Source organism: Camellia sinensis, chromosome 8 (genome assembly GCF_055761805.1).
Source record: "Camellia sinensis isolate YWXY chromosome 8, ASM5576180v1, whole genome shotgun sequence".
NCBI lineage: Eukaryota > Viridiplantae > Streptophyta > Magnoliopsida > Ericales > Theaceae > Camellia > Camellia sinensis.
This window is the reverse complement of record NC_138968.1, coordinates 31,020,151-31,039,948: the sequence shown is the minus strand read 5'-3', so window position 1 is coordinate 31,039,948 and position 19,798 is coordinate 31,020,151. Positions and strand designations below refer to the sequence as shown.

Here is a 19,798-nt window from a genome sequence, read left to right as displayed (position 1 = left end):
AGAGTCAGACGAAGGTTCGGGGGCTGTTTTGAAGTTTCGCCCCTGAAACGCCCTTTTTCGACTAAGTTTTGGATGGATTCGGCTCTAAATCCCAACCTACGGGTCCGAATAACATTCCGTTAGTTGTTACAAGTCATATTTGGCATGGGGAAGCTGTTCATTTCAGCCACACGGCGGTTCAAGGGTTGTTTTGAATTTTCGCCCTCGAAATGTCGTTTTTCGACTAAGTTTTGGATGTATTCGTCTCTAAATCCCAACCTACGAGTCTGAATAACATTCCGTCAGTTGTCACAAGTCCTATTTGGTATGCGGAAGGTGTTCGGGTCAGCCACACGGCAGTTCAAGGGCTATTTTGAATTTTTGCCCTGAAAACGCCCTTTTTCGACTAAGGTTTGGCGTATTCGTCTCTAAATCCCAACCTACGGGTCCGAATAACATTCCATCAATTGTTACAAGTCCTATTTGGCATGGGGAAGCTGTTCGTGTAAGCCACACGGCGGTTCAGGGGCTGTTTTGAATTTTCGCCCTCGAAACGCCCTTTTTCGACTAAGTTTTGGGCGTATTCGGCTCTAAATCCCAACCTACGGGTCCGAATAACATTCCATCAGTTGTCACAAGTCATATTTGGCATGGGGAAGCTTCTCGTGTCGGCCACACGATGGTTCGGGGGCTGTTTTGAATTTTCGCCCTCGAAACGCCATTTTTTGACTAAGTTTTCGATTAAGTTTAAGCCGTTTCCAATTCTAACTCCCAACCTACACATGCTAATGACATTTCATCTATTGTCACAGGTCCTATTTGATGTGAGAAAACAAGTTGGAACGCCCATACAGTGATTCGAGGGATGTTTTGCATTTGCACCGCCTTAACGCCCTTTTTCAGTTAAGTTTAAGACGTGTTCGGCTCTAATTCCCAACCTACACATGCTAATGACATTCCGTCTATTGTCACAGGTCCTATTTCACATGAGGAAACTGGTTGTGATGTTCGTACGGTGGTTCGGGGGCTATTTTGTTGTCTATCCACCAACCACCCAGGGGAGGGATGAAAAATGAGAGATTGAAGAATAGAGAGATGTGCGATGAGAGAAAAAGTGAGAAAAGGGCTTTTTCAGAAAAGTAGAGCTTGAGGGCCGAGTGATGTGAGGATCACAAATGAGAGAGGGTGGGGAACAATACCCGGTAAAACAGGCTCCCTGTGCACATCTGTGTGTCGTGTCTTTTGTTTTGTTTGTCTCGATTCTTGCTTTGAGTCGTTCCGAGCGTGTCTCAATGTGTTTAGGTTGTTTTACTTTGTTTTTCCTTTGTTGAGTGGTGCTTAGGTTGTGTGCCTTTTATTTCCGTGTTGAGTTGTCTTGCTGTGTTCAGTCGTAGGCTCGATACCCGGTCAAGAGCTCATTTATCAATTCCAAAATAAAATCGTTTTGTGCTCAGAGTGCTGTGCCATTCCACATTTGTACAAAACAGAATTTGTTCTTCCATAAAATCTCAGGATTCAACCCAGGTCACGTCAGAACAGTAAAACCAGGACCTATCTGAAGCTATATGGGTTCCAGACTACAAAGCAAAAGCAAAAGAGGAAATGTCGGGTATCTGAGTTTGTTTCAACTTTAGTAAGTTCCGAGACTACATTCCATGTGTACCCCTTCAGGTCTTGCCAATGCTCTGAAGTATGAGTGCGCCTCTACCTCAAGCTCAAACTCAAGCCTACTTCAGTGCCAGAATGGTAATCAAAGTGCTCCCTCAGAAAACCAGCCCCTGCCGGATGCGTCTTGGCTGCGTTTGCCATGAGTTCCTAGGAGACCAACTGCGACGGTGGAAACTAGAGTTCGGACGGCTATTGCCTAGAACGCAAAGGTTCGGAATTTCCAAGACTAAAGTCTGGTTTAAATACCCAGGGGTCTATCCTCGGCTTGAAATCTGTATGGCAACCCCATAGATTGAGATAGCATGTGAATGCGCCTCGATTCTGGATACTGAGTCAACCTAGTCTGTCATCCCGTTGGAGAATAGGGAAAGTTGTGAACATGGCCAGGAAGGAAAGGTAGTAACCGCAGTTTAGGAGTACAATCAAGAAAGTGCAAGAAGAACCCACTCTTTTCAGCTCAAAAATGTTTCTGCGGAATTTTCAACTCATGTCTTCGATGTGTAGCTCATCGTCAGTCGGCATGCACGAGGTGTATTGTTTTTGGAAGGTATCGTGACCCCTCCGAGAGGTAAATCGGAAGTTGCGTTTAGAAATTGGTCTACTTAAGGCTTGTATTCCCTTATTCGGCATTTTGTTTCAAATATGCGTTGTCACGCACATTCCCCAGGCATTGTTATGAATCCTTCCGCCCACATTGTTATGCACTTCTCATGCTTGCATTGTGATGCACGTTCCAATTGCATTGTTATGCACCCACTTCACTAGCATTGTTATACCCATTAATTGCATTGATTATGCACATCTATCTCGCATTGTTATGCTCAATTACTTGCATTTTTATGCACCAATTCACTTGCAATTATCATTCTTTCTCCTCGCACATGCGACGGGTTAGACCCTCTTCGGTTAAAAGCGTTCGGAATACGTTCCAATGCTCACACCATTCTGAAACACCGGGATACGTCCCTATGTTTCTCCCGCTTCGGTTAAAAGCGTTCAGAATACGTTCGCTCACACCATTCTGAAAACACCGACATACGTCCCTATGTTTCTCCCTCTTCGGTTAAAAGTGTTCGGAATACGTTCCAAAGCTCACACCATTCTGAAACACCGGGATACGTCCCTATGTTTCTCCCGCTTCGGTTAAAAGTGTTCGGAATACGTTCCAATGCTCACACCATTCTGAAACGCCGGGATACGTCCCTATGTTTCTCATTCCTTGCGGAACACCGGGATACGTCCCTATGTTTCTCATTCCTCGCTGAACACCGGGATACGTCCCTATGTTTCTCCTTCTTTTCTAATCCTTGGGATACGTCCCTAAACCTTGGGATACATCCCTAAAATCCTTGGGATACGTCCTTAAACCTTGGGATACGTCCCTAAATCCTGGGATACGTCCCTAAAATCCTTGGGATACGTCCCTAAAGCTTAGGATACGTCCCTAAACCGGGATACGTCCCTAGACACCGGGATACGTCCCCTTGTTTCTTTGCATGATCATAAGTTATGTTCGGTTTCTTGCATTCTCATTTGCATTTTGCCCCTGCCTACGGGCATGCCTGAGGGCACATCTCTGTTTATCTTGTACGTTTGTCTAAGTCTTCGGCCTTGTCAAAAATGGGTCGTCTCTAGGTTTTGACATTCACTCCCGTCACTTATGACTTTCGAGTTCTGTCAAAGAGGGGCAACTGTAGACACCCCATTTTTTACTGACCTTAAGACTCAGACGTCACCAGTTGAGCACTCGGTGATACTGCATATTATGCTCGTTTAGAAGTCTCAGAGTCACGGCCGTGAGCCCTGCCTCCGGATTTTTGAACCCTCTTCTGTGCCTTGCCTCGGTTTGCGAACCAAACTCGATTTTCTATGTTTCTTTTCCTGAGGGGAGGGAGAGGTCCCGTAGACCATCTCTCAGTGGCCGTGGGCTACATTTTGTGGCTGTAGGCCATTCTGCCCATTTCGAAGCCCGGTTCCCGATTTTTCAGAGTCGTTGGCCGTGTGCCTCGGTTCGGGACCGCTTAACCATCTCCGTTTGCTCCGATTTTTGGCATGCTTCTTATTTGCTCCCTTTTGAGGGACACTGAGGTCTGAGAGACCCACTTCGTGGCCGAATGCCACTTTTGGTGCTTAACAGGTAATTTTCAAGGCCCCAAACTGCGCGTTCTGGCCCCCGAACATTCGTTTTGCATCAGTTTTCGTTCATTTTTGGCAGGTACCTCTGTTTCATCACCAAGAAGGCCGTAGAGGGGTGGAAGGCCAGCAATTGTTTCAGCAACCAGTTATATATCCTCCGGCGCCCCCCGACGCCCGTTTTTCTCACTTCCGAGCCAATGTTGACCACCCTAGGGTCATTTTCTTCAAACCTAACCCCCATATTTGTGTTGTACACACATGGGAGGACCCTAAAAGTTAGTGGCCGGCCAGTACTTCCACCTGACCCTTTTGAACCCTTCCTAAAAGTGGCCTATTCTCTCTCCTGTTTTACAGTTGACAATTTGGAACCACAGGGTTGTGTTGAGAGCACCTGGGAGGACACCAATTTGTGGTGGCCGGCCATTAAATCTTCTTGACCCTTGGCCGGCCGGCCATAGGGAGTGGCCAGCCGGCCACCTGCAGCTCCAAAAAGTGGCCGGCCATGATCCTCAGGGTGTGTATATTCCAGTTGTATATCTGTTTTCCCCCCAAAAAACCTGTATCCGGGGGACAACTTTTGGGGGGAAACTTGATCCATTTTCCCCCCACTTTTTCCCTCCATTTCTCCCCCTCTTTGGTCTAGATAACTGGCTGGCAGCATTGGTCTGGAGGGTTGGAAAAAATTGGCTTTGAGCCTTGTATGCATATCTCCCTCCATCTCTCTCATTTCCTTCAAAAAACACCAAAATCCTACCCTATTTTCATACCATCACCTAGCATCACCACCACTACTCCATTTCCAGCATCTTGGGGAGCATTCCAGCAGCTAGGAGGCATCACTTCTCAAGCCAAGAAGCAACCAAGGGTTGGTCTTCAAGGGTAAGTGTCAATTCCCTCTTTCTGAGCTTAATTTTGCAACATTTTTCTAGCTAGTTTTCTTGCTGTTTTGAGCTCCGCCCAAAACTGAAAGTACCCTTTATTTGAGCTCTATTTCATGTTTCATTAAGGGAATTTTGTCATTTGAGGTCCCCATCTTGCACTTGCTTCATTATCCCTCTTGTATACCATAATCTTGCATAGTATTTTTGGCCTACGTGTGATCTGTTTTGGAGCATGATGTAAACTGTAAGTGAGCTTATTTTGAGCCCTTATTCAACATTGAAGAAGGGCTCATCATTGTTTGGGACCTCCATGTGCCACTTGTCATTATACCCCTCTTTGGTCCCCATTTTTGCATGATTTATTAGCCTATTGTGTCTCTGTTTTTGGACCTTGGTCCGAACTGAAAGTGGCCATATTTTTACCCCCTTGTCATGTTTCATTAAGGGTCTTTGGCTGTTTGATGAATTTTTTGTATACTTTGTGTTTTGACCTCTTTTGGGCCCTATCTTGCATGGCATGTTGAGCATACTTGTATATTGTTTTGGGGGTTTCCATAAACTGTAAGTAGTCATATTTTTGGTCCCTCTTAAGTGTTGTAGAAGAGTATTTTTCTGTTTGGGCTTTCCATCTACCACTTGCTTCATTGCCTCCCTTGCGGAGCCATCTTTGTATGATAATTTAGTCCCATTTGTGCTTATTGTTTGGCCATGCTTCGAACTGTAAAAATTCTTATTTTGGGGCTGCCTTTCTTCTGTCTTTTCATTCCATGTACCAATTATGCATGCTTTGTATAGCTGTAAGCCATTTCATGAACCTAGTTTTGCTTTTCGGGAGAAATTCCATGCATCGGGTGTCATTTCGCCTCGTTTCGGGGCTGTTTTGCCCCTCATTTTGCTACTGAAAATTGCATGTTTGCATATCATTTTCCATGTCTTTGCCATGTCTCATTAGAGTGGCATTTCAGTGCCTGAGGGTCGGTTCTCAGTTTGCGTGCACGCGTGCACGCATTTCGAGTTATCTTGTTTTCATCTGATGGCCTCCTATGTGAGTGTGGCAGAGGCTCTCTCATGTTGGTGTAAGCCCATTATTGCATTGCGTATGCCATTTCATCCATAGCATTGTGTATGCTCGGTTGTGTATTACCTCGTGTAGCGTGTATGCCATTCCATAACATTGTGTATGTTAGGATTGTATCTTAGTTGCATTTCATGCACATCATGCATATTGCATCGTGTTCGGGATAGGAGTTAGCCCGGGCACGAGAAACGAGGTGCATTTCGTACTCCGAGTAACGGAACGTGTCTCAATTCCCCAGTCACCGACACTCCGGATTATCCATGATGGAGTTAGGTTTTAGTTGTGTTTTCATATGCATTCATCCTATATTGAATTGTGCAATTCGACTCCTCGGCCATCATCCATCGATATACGTGATTGGTGGCACGAGGATCGAGGTATGCATACATTTGTGAAAATACATTGCTACGCCCTTTTCCTGCTCTCTGTTGCAACAAATCAAGAATCAGCAGTCTTTCGGGGCTTGGCACGCATTTCAAGAAAAATGGCAAACAGAGGCTAATTGGGGCATCCCAGTGGATTTCCGCGCAAGGCAGCCCAAATATACATCATCCATCAAAGTCAAGGCAGTCCCTGGCTTGCATGCCAGTTTATTATTTTTCTTAGTTAATTTGTAAATTAATTAGGAATTTGTTTATATTTGGACTGTATCATTTGGACTGTGTTATTTGGACTGTACTATTTATTCGGACCCACTGCGCGAGGGCACAACTGTAATAAGTGTGCGTGTGTGTGTTGTATGTCTTCCAACCCCACGTCTTTCTCCCTTTTATTTATCCGCTTATGATAGTTAGATTAGGGCATATTTCAATTAGCATACAGTATGATAGCATGTTTGCATTCATTCATCTGTTTTGCATGCACCAGGCTCGGCGCATCATACTAACTGCATTGTATTTTCAATTCCAAATTGAATACGTGTTAGTTGTAGCATTTCATATGCCATGTTTAGAATAGCCGAGCCTGCTATAGTTGCATTTTTGCATGTGTTGCATTAGGCATTTCTGTATAGTTAGGATCATGCATGGATTTCTAACATAGTTTCTGTTTTGGCTTGGAGTACTCGGTAAGTTTTTATGCTTTAGCATCCTTGGATGCGTGTGAGTGACTGCCATGAATAGCAAGCTTACCATGAGGCTATGTGCTTATGTGATATAAACTGCCTGAATGCCTGTGGGTGAAGGTTGGGTTATTTGAATTGGAACAATTCATCAAATGTGTGTTTTAAGCCCACTAGATAGTGGCAAAATCATGTTTTCTAAGCCCACCCGAGGGTGGCAAATCCACGTCTTAGCCTACTTGCGGGTAGCACCATCAAACCATTTTCAAATAAACAGACATGAAATGTTTTTGTTCCAATTCAGGCGATCCAGTCTATACTTGTATGCTGTGCGCATTACATAGTAATCTAGGCTAATAACCGGAATAAGAACACATAATGTTTTCAAAAATAGATATCATGGTTAGTAGAGGCCGATCTTTGATCGGGCGAGCGGGGGTGCTCACGAAGTGACCTTCCCCAATCGTACCCAAGTTCCAGAGCCGAGGCAACTTTGGTGATGACGGACACGTGGCCTTAGGCAACGAGTCAGGGTTTCCTAAATTTCTCAAAATAAAATATTTAGGTGGCGACTCTGTATCTGGCAAAGCAATCCATGTTTGGTACTTCTTTCAAAATCTGTTTTCTCAAAATAATTTGCCGGATTTGGACTCTTTGGTTCAGATTAAGAACCGTGACAATTTGAGAGTCCTGAGCTGTAGTGACCCCAAATGAACGGAACGGGAGCTCGTCCCTCTCGGGGGCGTTCGGGAACGTCTACACATTTCGTCTGATGTCACAGGTCCTATTTGATGTGAAAAAACTGGTTGTAACATTCGTACTGTGATTTGAGGGCTGTTTTGCATTTTCACCCCCTTAACGCCTTTTTCGGTTAAGTTTAAGCCGTTTTCGGCCCTAACTCCCAACCTACACGTGCTAATGACATTCTGTCTCTTGTCACAGGTCCTATTTGACATGAGGAAGCTGGTTGTGATGTTCGTACGATGGTTCAGGGGTGTTTTACATTTTCGCCCCCTTAACGCCCTTTTTCAGTTAAGTTTAAGCTGTTTCCAACTCTAACTCCCAACCTACACGTGCTAATGACATTTCGTCTATTGTCATGGGCCCTATTTGAAGTAAGAAAACTGGTTGTGACGTCCGTTCAGTGATTCGAGGGTTGTTTTTCATTTTCTCCCATTTAACGCCCTTTTTCGGTTAAGTTTAAGCCGTTTTCAGCTCTAACTCTCAACCTACAAGTGCTAATGGCATTCCGTCTATAATCACAAGTCCTATTTGACGTAAGGAAACTGATTGTGACATCCATGTGGTGGTTCAGTGGCCATTTTGCATTTTCCCCTCCACTAAAACCTTAATTTATTGTAGTGTTGGTTGAGAGGTTAATCAAGAATTGGCATTTACATGACAAAAATATGAGAGCAATACTACATTCACTAAAATTTTTACTAAAACACATTTGATGTTTCAAGAATGTCTAAGAAAAATGATATACAAATCTACTTTTTAGATCTGCTTTTCATGTCCAATGATGTGTAAGTAAGATAATTGACTGATGATTTGAGAATAAATAAGAGAAAATTAATTTAGATATTTTAGTAAAGTGTCATATCATTATGCTTAAAAAATGAGTCTAACATTAAGTGCTGAAAAGCCATGATAACAGTTAGTAGTTCTATAGATGCAAAAGAATAAAATTGCCACTAGGATAGATAGCAAGGATCTCACATACCAAACTTTGTAAATATTTTTTTGTGATTAGCTCTGTGTTGTAAATATGAAGACACTTCAAGAATGCCTGGTTATCATCTAAACTATGCAACCTCTCCTTCACTTGCACACAGAAAATGAACTCTTGCTTGTACATGCCTGGAATGATATTGAGGAAACCACAAATAAAAGAAGTTAAGAAATGAGAGTATAGCAAGCTTATTCAACATGTGGCAGCAATCCAACTAAAAACTATAAGAGAGAAGCTGACATTTTTGAACTTCAAAGCAGTGAGATAAAATGAAGCATATGCATGTTCTGTAAAGAAATCAAACAATAAGCAACATGGGGAGATTAGAGTTCAGGAAAAGGAGAAATGAGATAAAATGAAGCATATGCATTCTCCATCAATGCGAGCCACACAGTCGTTCGGCGGCTGTTTTGAATTTTCGCCCCCGAAACGCCTTTTTTCAACTAAGTTTAGGTTGTATTCGGCTCTAACTCCCAACCTACGGGTCTGAATTATGTTTCGTCAGTTCTCACAAGTCCTATTTTTCATGGTGAAGCTATCTGTGTGAGCCACACGGTCGTTCGTGGGTTGTTTTGAATTTTCGCCCCCGAAACGCCCTTTTTCGACTAAGTTTAGGGCGTATTTGGCTCAAACTCTCTACCTATGGGTCAGAATTATGTTCCATCTGTTCTTAGAAGTCCTATTTGTAGTGGAGAAGCTTTTCGTGACAGTCATACGGTCGTTCGGGGGCTGTTTGGAATTTTTAGCCCCGAAACGCCATTTTTCGACTAAGTTTAAGGCATAGTCGGCTCTAACTCTCTACCTATGGGTCTGAATTACATTCTGTTAGTTGTCGCAAGTCCTATTAATCATGGGGAAGTTGTCCCTGAGAGTCACACGATGGTTCGGGGGCTGTTTAGAATTTTTTCCCCTTTAATGCCCATTTTCGGTTAAGTTTAAAGCATTTTCGGCTCGAACTCTCAACGTACACGTGCTAATTACATTCCGTCTATTGTCACAGGTCCTATTTGTCATGAGGAAGCTGGTTGTGACATCCATACGGTGGTTCGGGGGCTGTTTTGCATTTTTGCCTCCTTAACGCCTTTTTTGGGTTAAGTTAAAGGAGTTTTTGCCACTAACTCCCAAATAAGTACCATATGAACTATTTGCTGTCGCAACAGCAGCTAAAAGTAAGACTGGTTAGAGCCCTTTTTATGCTGGACATGTATTTCATTTCTCTCTAGTCCCCTCTTGTTCTGCTATCCAGCAATGGGTCAAATAACCATCTCAATATCCTTCCATTTTTGGGTAGATAGGTTAGTAATTTCAAATAGTAGTCAGAGCTCCATTAACATGATTACATGAACAGAGAACGTAGCATGAGTTAAGCTGAAATTAGAACTATCATACTGCTCATGCCTCTTGTATATTGGACTCTTTAAGACTATAATTCATTATGACCTTTTATTGTACCCTAAACAAAATACAAAACTAGAATAACAATACCTTTTCGATTTCGTGCTTGTAATTTTTTTCCCCTCTCTTTTCTTCCAATTAAGGCTTGTATGGATAACAAATTCATATTGTCGTTTTGGTACTCTACTGTCTCACTACTAAAATTTAAGTTTTTTCTTCTTGTTAAATCATTATATAATTTTAATTTTATACATTCACTTGTACATTTTTATACAACTCTGCCAATGATTGAAAATTGCAAATGCAATGCACAGCCCCCACCATTTTTTTTTGATTGGCAAAAAAAAATTTCATTAAAAATATGAAATTTAAAGGTACAAGGAAAAAAGAACGCATTGAGAGAGATTCGAAGAGTAAAACACTCTCTTACTACTGCTACTCGCGTCTTTACAACCAACCCCTAAGCCTCACAATTTTATATTTTAAAAGACAAATAAAACAACAAAACAAAATCTTGAGCCCCACACCTATAACACTGATACACAACTAGAACCCACGCCAGCCTCGAGTGCCCTACACCTGACCCAAACAGTTCTTGAGCCCCCAAACTCTTGAAAACCCCACGCCTGACCGGACACACCTGTGACTGCTGAGAACCACATGAGACTGCAAAACCTGCTAGTTTCTCTTTCTTGATTCAACAAATTCCTTACACTCGACTACAACCTCTGCCGGCACTGCTGGTTTCTCCTCTATTGCTGCTGCTGCCTCCTCCTATTCTACTTCTCCCACGGTTTTCCTCTCCCAAACAGCTCCCTCTGATTATCCTCACCAACAAAACGCTGAGCAGTCCCCTCTTTGTAGACCCTGCGCCATACTCCTCTTAACCGAACACAAACACCGACCACCAAGAAATGAACGAAAATCACCCCTCAAACTCCCATTCGCACGGAGCGCTCGAATGACAATCCTAATCAACTTCGGATCCACCACCCCTCAAACTCCCGCACGTAGAGAAAGTGCCCGAATGAAGTTCCTGAACCAACCCACCCAAGCTCAACGCCACCACCCAAAACCGAGACTCATGGCCAAAACTGAACACCACGGCTGAAGAACCCACCAAACCACCTAACAAAGCTTCCAAAACGCACCAAAGCCCACAAAGAGAAGACCCACCAACCTAACAGACCCCCGGATAAGATAGATCAAAACCACCCAAGGAATACTCAGCTACCAACCCCAAAGAATACCACTGAAAACAAGCAGTCTAACAAAAGCGAAAGATCTAAAACGGCAACTTAATCAAATCTAGAGCTTAGATTTGAAAAGGAGAAACGAAAAAACAAACGGGGGCTTAAGATTAAAAGGAGAACAACAACAACACAAGAAGAAAAAGCCAGGCCAGCCAACCGCCATGGCCAAAGGCGGCGGCCGGCTGGCCAGCGGTGAGGCCCGAGATGGAGGTTTTTTAGAGAGAGAGTTTTTTCAAACGAGTTTACTTCTAGGTTGACAAGTTGTTGGTTAAGCCAACTAACGTATAGCAGTGTATGAATCCTTGCCGGATTTAGAATTTCTTACCAGGCTTCTTATGAAGAACATGATATGGTTGCAACAGATCATGATTGACACATTCTACCAATCCCAACCGAGCACGCTTCTCTTCCAAAGCCCTATCATTTTATATATTTTGCCAATACAGTTAGGCCAGCGGAGAAAGGACCAATGGCCAAGCAACTGAAAATGTAATAAACCTTGCTGTAAATGGCATGATAGGAAATTTCTGGCTTATCTCACTAAATATGAACCTTGACGTTTTCATCTTCAAATGCTAGTTCTTGTGAACGGCTCTTTTGTAAATAGTTGTCTGTTTCTCGTCTAATAGCTTAGGCTGCAAATTTGACACAAAAAATATGAGCAGAAATAAAACAACAACAGATAATATCGAGGTAGGTCTACATGGCAAGCATAATTACCTTGCCTTCACGTATGCTTGTGACTATCAATTGCATAAACTTCATTCTCCTCAAACTCTGCATCATCAACTCTAGTCTCAGGACTCAAGACACTCAATACAACCTTGTTTCCATCAATCACAAATTGCTTCAGCTGGCAACAAAGGACACCCTCAACAATTTTGCAGTCATAGGGAGCAACAACCTTCTGAATTGCTTCTATTACATCTTTATTCTGCCATAAAGAAAGAGATTCAGCGATACAAAGATAAACCAATAGCCTTTGGCTATCTTCTTCATGAATATAAATCATAACTCAGGTGAAGTATACAATTCAATTTCAGCATTTGTAAAATTCAAAAGCATATCCAATACAGTTAGTATGTGACCCAATATAACCAAATAAGGCAACTTGGTGAAAAAGAAGAGTAATTGCCAACCAGGCTAAATCCTGAAGGTCTAGAACAACTCTACATAAGTTTTTTTTGTTAATTAAAAAGATTTTGCCTCCAGGAATTGTAAGCATCAGCAATAAATCAACCCACAGCATCCCAAGTATGGCATAGTACAATATAGGCAACAGGGAAAATAGGAAATCAACAACGGATTGATCACCTCGGTAAAGTTTCCTTCTTCATAGATTGTGTATGCAGTTATGTTACTATTCTATAGATAGTTTATCTGATCTCAAAATATTCTATAAAATTTGTGTCTTATGACAACATATGAGGAGAATGCTAAGTACACCCAATACAGATCATGTGGCTCTACAAAGGAAAAAAATAGAGAAGAAGATTCAACATGTTTTTAGAAATTAAAATACAACATTAAAGAGTTTATTTAACTTGCATAAAAGCAATATCGCCTATTAGAGTAACTATGACAAAGGCTTCATCTGGATGTTAATCCATAGCTTATTTAGAATATTCTTCATTTAGGGGAAGATAGAAGGATTTATGAGCTGGCATAACAAGTCACACAAACAATAAAAAGCTTTCATATACTTTTTTCCAAACCAGCCACAAAACAATCAGTCATCTATTTTTATTTTTTTTATTGCAAGGTTGTTGATATTGTTGGCCAAAAAAATTAAGGCAAACATCTATGATACAAAAAGAAAAAAACAGAAGCCATTTCTCACTCTAAGCATTCAACAATTACAACTCAAAATGGTATCATATGATTCATATTAGGTTAAGACAAAATTAAAATGCAAGCCCAATATATTTTTACCTTTCTTCCCGGCCTTAGAAGCCTCAAGGCTACCTCTGCTGTAGTATTTGCTGCGGCAATAACATCAGCTTGGCTACCAATCACTGGTCCTCCCTGAAGGACATGGGTGTGTGCTACAACAGCAATGAAACCATCTATGTGACACCCCATGTCACTGCATCCAAACATAAAAGCACATCATTATTCACAAACAGTAACATTAGCTCCTCTCATGGTATATAGATAGATGGTACTCAAATAAAACTTACATCTTCACCATATCACCTTCTTCCAACATTACCTCATCGCTGGCAAGTGGAAAGAAATGACAAAGAGTGTTGTTCACAGAAACACAAGTGGGGAATCCAACCCCTCTTTCAATCTTCTTCTTGACATTCTTGTACATATTCCCAGATTGACTGTATATTACACATATTTGCAACTATTTAGAATCAAAAGAACCCTAAAATTTAAAATGTAAACTCAAACCCATGTATATACACAATCATATATTTATATATATAGAGAGAGAGAGAGAGATAACTTACTCTCTGATAAATGAATCGCCTTTCTCACAAATATCAACAATCTTAGCCTTTAGTTTGCATTATGACAGTACTAATTGCAAGGCCTCTGCATATTTTCAATTTGTTCCGTAAATTTGTAGAACTGGGTCATCAAAAAACAATGCATACATGCATAATCAAACACAACATTTAATGGACACCTACCAAAAACCAGATTTCAATTCCCAATTTTTTTTTTCTCTTTCATCCTCGAACAAAAGGTGTCACTTTTAAGCTACATATATAGAAACACAAAATCATAGATACATACACACACATACATACACACATATATATATATAGAGAGAGAGAGAGGGAATAACTGTTAACGATCTCAGCAGCGTTCTTGTATTTGGTGGCACCTTCAGGAGAGGAGACATCCAACTCCTTCTCTTCTCTTTCATCGTCCGACATCGATGCGAACTTAACAAACACCTAAGACTCCGATGATTAAAAATAATTATAATTTAAAAGAAACCCAGAAAAACTAGCTCAAATCATACCCAAAATTGAAAATGATAGACAAATTGAATAGAGCAAAACAAAAATTACTCACCACAGAAATTGCAAGGTATGGATTGTATAGAGAGAGAGAGAGAGAGGGAGAGAGAGAGAGATCCAGATCGACAGAGAGGGAGAGGACCGAGAGCAACAGAGAGAGAGGGACAATAATCTGTGATTTGTAGTAGTGGAGGTAGCAATGTGCAGCAGTGGAGGTAGCTACGTGCAGTGGTGGCTACATGTGACGGTGAGGTGGTGACCGTCACTGAGCATACGTCTGGTTTGGTGTACTGACTAGAGAGAGAGAACCGTGTTAATAGATTTGGGCAAAAATTTAGGTGCCAATATCAAATGTTTCCCAGTAAAATTTTGAAGACATTTGCCGACTAATTTTAGTCGTTGAAAGATAAAAAAAAATAAAATAAAATAATCGGTGACTAAAATAATTTTTTGTCACTGAAAGTAAGTTTTTGGCAACTAAAACTTTAGTCGCCAAAGAGAAAAAATAAATTTTTCATTTTTCATTCAGTAAGTAAATATTTTAGTAGCCAAAAATCAATATACGGCGACTAAATAATTTTGTCGTTGAAAGTAAGTTTTGGCGACTAAAACTTTAGTCGGCAAAGAGCAAAAATAAATTTTTTTATTTTTCAATAGGCGACTAAATATTTTAGTAGTCAAAATTCAATAGACGACGACCATTTTTTTTTTGTTGGTGAAAGTAAGTCTTTGGTGACTAAAACTTTAGTCGCCAAAGAGAAAAAATAATATTTTTATTTCCCATTCGGCGACTAAATATTTTGGTAGCCAAAAGTCAATATACAGCGACTAAGTTTTTTTTTGTCGCCAATTGTGATATTTTTAGCAACTAATTTTTTTAGTTGCCAATAGTAAATATACCCCAACTAAAAAAATTTAGTAGTTAAATATTGTACTTTTTTCGACTAAAAAAAAATTTAGTCACTAATTCCACAACTTTTGGCGACTAAATTTTTTTTAGTTGCCAATTTTAGTCGCCAAAGGTGCATTTTGTTGTAGTGGGGGTTAGGTTTCAATTATTCAAATTATAGGTAGACTATTAATATTAATAAAGTTCACAAAAGGATAAGGGCCTAAGAGCATCAGCATCATCAGCATTAGGGATGGCAATCTGAACCCGATCCGATGGGGATCCGACCCCCTGACCCCGAATTAAGTGGTTATTCCCTGAAAAATACCCTCGACGGACCGGGAATGGTATTGAAAAATTAATTCCCGATGACATCCGGGCCAGGGACAGGGATACATGTCATATACACACACATATATATATATATATATATATATATATGTAAACCCTAGATCGAATTCAAAATCCCTAGAGAGAGAGAGAGAGAGAGAGAGATACCTTTTCAAAATCGGCGGTGAGGTGAGGGAGGATCGGCGGTGAGGGAGCATAGAAGGCAACAGCCCCGTTGTGTGTGTGTGTGTGTGAGAGAGAGAGAGAGGCAAAACCCTCAACAGTAGTAGTGGTAAGGGACGATCAGCGTGAGAGAGGATTGGCGGTGAGAGAAAGAGAGAATGGGAGACCAAACCCTAAAGAACACATCGCGCGAGCGAGAGACAGAGACAGAGAGAGAGAGAGAGAGAGGAGCAGCGCCGTGTGTGAGTGAGAGACTGATGAGAGTAGCAGTGCAGTATGTCAAACCCTAAACAAACACACACGTATATTATATATATCAGGGACATAATGGTCATTTTGACGTCGGGGGCAAACGGGCCGAGGCCGGGCCGGGCCGAGTCTGGGTCTTAGACATATATATATATATATCTGAGTGTATAATATACATATACATATATCGATCTAGGGAGGAGGGTTCGACTTCTGTTTTTTTTTTTTTTTTTTTTTTTTTTGTCCTCTAAATTTATTTATTATATATATATATATATATATGTGTGTGTGTGTGTGTGTCAAAACTGTGGATTATTGATCTGTTTTCAAAATAGTGGAATTATTGTTAATTTTGGATTTGATGAATAAGACTCCGTTTGGATCAAGTGATTTCATGAGAAATGATAAGAAATCAAAGAGAAAATGTATTATTTATAAGTTAGGGGAAGAATGCTGAGAAAGTATGTGAAATGGAACTCTATTCTTTTATAGGTTTCATCTAAGATTTGGTGAGAAATAACACGATTAGTTTTATAGTTTATATAATACCAAGATTGCCTATTAAAATACAAAGAAAGAAAAGAAAATTTCACTCACATTCCTGTATCACATAATCTGCTTTCTTACCTATCTAAATATTATAGTGAAAAAATACAATCATTTCTTTTGTTTATGAGAGATCACAATCATCCAACCAAAGTGTAAGATTCTTGTTTAATTGGTAGAATGATGCTTATGGGTATTCCCTAAGAAAGTGCTTCATTAAAGGTCCATGTGCTTCATTTTGAATGGGTATGAGCTGCTTCATTTTCTAATTTCAGCATGTGAGGAATCAACATTATCACAAAAAATACTTTTATTTTTATACTATAAGTTAGGATTGGTTCTTTCTGCGAATAAGATTGTGAAGAGTCTAATTAGATTCAAATTTTGGAATCTGAAACAATTTTCTGAGTTGTGTAGACAAATTTTAGTTTTCATGTTTGGCCTCAAAAAAATTGCAGCTAGACTGTAATTCATGTAGTTTATGATAATTTAATTGAATCTACTTGGGCAGCCATTAATTGTAGTTGTAATTATAGGTATTTCATTAGGATATTTGGATGTGATTAGTGTTTACATTATAATGGATTGCCTCTATTTATTTATTTCATATTATTTTTTAAAGGTTAAAAATGTCAGAAGTTAACTCTCAAGTACCATTTCAGAGTGAGCCATCACAACAATCATCGCTACCTACCAACTCACCTACCAACTTGTATGAGTATTGGACAAACAATCTTTTTTTTTTTCTCACGATGGATTTGGTTTTTTATATTGTAATGGATTTTTTTTTTATTTTATTTTTTTGGGTAGCCTATCCTTTGCGGGTTGTGCTTGGGACTAATTATTTTCTTTGCAATTTGCTGAATTTTCCTTTGTGTGGGCTGTTGGATGGAATATGCTATTTGAATGTGTTGAAAATATGTTAGACATATACGCTGTTTGAATTTGTTAGACAGATATGTTATTGACAGATTGATATGCTCTTTGAATATGTTAGACAGCTATGCTGTCGAAAAAAATGTTGATAGTTTTTTTGAATTTGTTGAAAATGTTGACAGATTATGCTATTGAAAATATGTTGACAGATTTTTTTAATTTGAAAATGTTTACAAATTTTTTCATATGTTATTGACAGATTCCCTATTGACAGATTGATATGCTCTTTGAATATGTTAGACAAATATGCTGTTGAAAAAATGTTGATAGATTATTTGAATTTGTTTAAAATGTTGAAAGATTCTGCTATTGAAAATATGGTGGCAGATTTTTTTAATTTGAAAATGTTTACAGATTTTTTTAATTTGAAAATATACTAGCAGATAAAAAAAAAAAAAAAAAACTGACCAGCTACTATAATTCGGGGAATTTGCGAGGTCGGAGATACCCGATCCCCAATCGGGGGCGGGGGCGGGGAGGGCGATGGGCTCCCCGTCGAGGATCGGGGGCGGGGACGGGGAATTTCTCATTGTTGGGGATCGGGGACAAGGAGTGTAGTCCCCGACCCCGGCCAGCCCCGTTGCCATTCCTAATCGGCATCAGCATGAGCATCAGCAGTCATGAGGTTATATTAGTTAGATAAGGTTTAAAAACACCCTTACATTAGCCCAGTTATAATAAAATAAATTTTACTATTATTACAGTACATCGCTTGATATAATAATATATTGTTCACAAATTATATTATTTTATTATTTATTCTAGAGAAAATATCTCTTCCATGGTTAGTCACCCAGTTATCTACCCGATCGACCACCCAATATCTCTTTTATGTGGGCAATTTTCACCAAGTGGTTTACCACCTAGCCAATCACCCAACATCTTCAATTTTTGCTAACCACCCAATAAAAATAAATATTTTATAAAACTAAATTTGAAGAAAGAGCTTGATAAGGTGAAAATACTAATTAAAATACAAAAACTAGATTTTTTTATTATATTTTAACTTAAAATCTGCTGAGTTTGGCATGAATACTATAAGGAATAAATTGCACTTTGTAGACTTTGGCAAACTATAACCATTGGTAAAGGTCTTTACCAGATGTAAGAAAAATTATTGGAATAATTACTCAATATCAATTGAAATTTTTGTTTTTGGTATATATTTTTTTTTTATAAAATATAATTTGTTTCAATTTTGAAATTTTTTACACTGATACAAATCAAATTGACTGAAGTATTATATTTAAATATATTTATTTGAATTACAAAGATAAGTGACCAATATTTATGATAAACACTTTGGAGGGAGACGTTTATAAATAACTTGCATGCACTTTCTTCATTTATCCTTAATCTGAACTTCTATATGTTATTACAAAGCTTTTTTAAATCTCATTTAAATTTCTCTTTTACATTAAATTGACAAAAACCAATAAAATTGAATATGCGATTTGTGCCCATTCTTCAACCATCAAAACCAAAATGTTAGATTCAATTAAGTGCTAAACTTTCTCTCAGTGCCAATCGAATCAAACCGTCGTTCACAGCCTTACTCTTTACTAGATAAACGAGTATATAATATTAAAAATTCTTAAAATTTAGAGACTAATTTTATTTATTTTTTGATGTGTTTAAATATGGAGCCTTGGGCGATCACGTAATTAGTCTAATGGACAGTCGCCCCTACTCCCTGCACTTCATATTTACCGTCTTCTCAAGATAATCTTTATTTATTTTTTCTTCACCTAGAGAAAATTGAAGGGAAGATTTTTTATATTTATTTATTAAAGTCAGTTGTTAATTATTAGATTAGCATCGATGAGAATTAATCTCCCCATCTTTGTGAGACATTTGATAAAACATATGATAGAATTTTTTTTTATTTTTTATTTTTATCCCTAACATTACTTTTTGTAGAGGGTCAGAAATTAAGGTCCAAATTAAGTATGGCCCTACGTATTGAGGTCGCCCCTTTTAGGCAACCAAGAATGTCTAAAGGAGCATGGGCTAAAGCCCAAGGGAAGTGGGCCAACAGTGGGCCGAGGCAGGTCTGACCCACCAAAGATTCGAATAGACTCCATGAGGAAAAGTGTGTAGTGAAGTTGTAGAGGTATTACTTCTAGCGGTTAAGTTGCTGAGGCACTTTGACTTAGCATCGTCATTCTCATTATTGTCAATTTTGCCGCCATTTTAAGTTGCTGAGGGAAAGAAAAAATCGGAGCAACTAAGTTGTAGAGGCAGCACTTGCAGTGGCCAAGTTGCTGAGGTATTTTGTCAGCGTCGCCATCCCTAATATTGTTGGGACTGCCATTTGAACTTGCCGTAGGAAATGACTGCCGCAACAAATACAGTCGCTGCAACTAACTGGTGGAGAAAAACCTCGCCAAGGTGATAGTAACCTTTGGGAGAAGCTTCCCCTCCACAAGTAAAGGCCAATGCTTTGCACTGATAGTAGGCCCCAAGGCATTACTAGCCTAGGGCTGATAATAGGCCCCCAAA

At 39.6% G+C, this 19,798-nt stretch overlaps 1 pseudogene; it reads right to left on the bottom strand.

Moving 5' to 3' along the window:
* Positions 1-11,496: 11,496 nt before the first annotated feature.
* On the bottom strand, positions 11,497-14,224 carry LOC114276520 (ERBB-3 BINDING PROTEIN 1-like; annotated as a pseudogene).
* Positions 14,225-19,798: the final 5,574 nt, after the last annotated feature.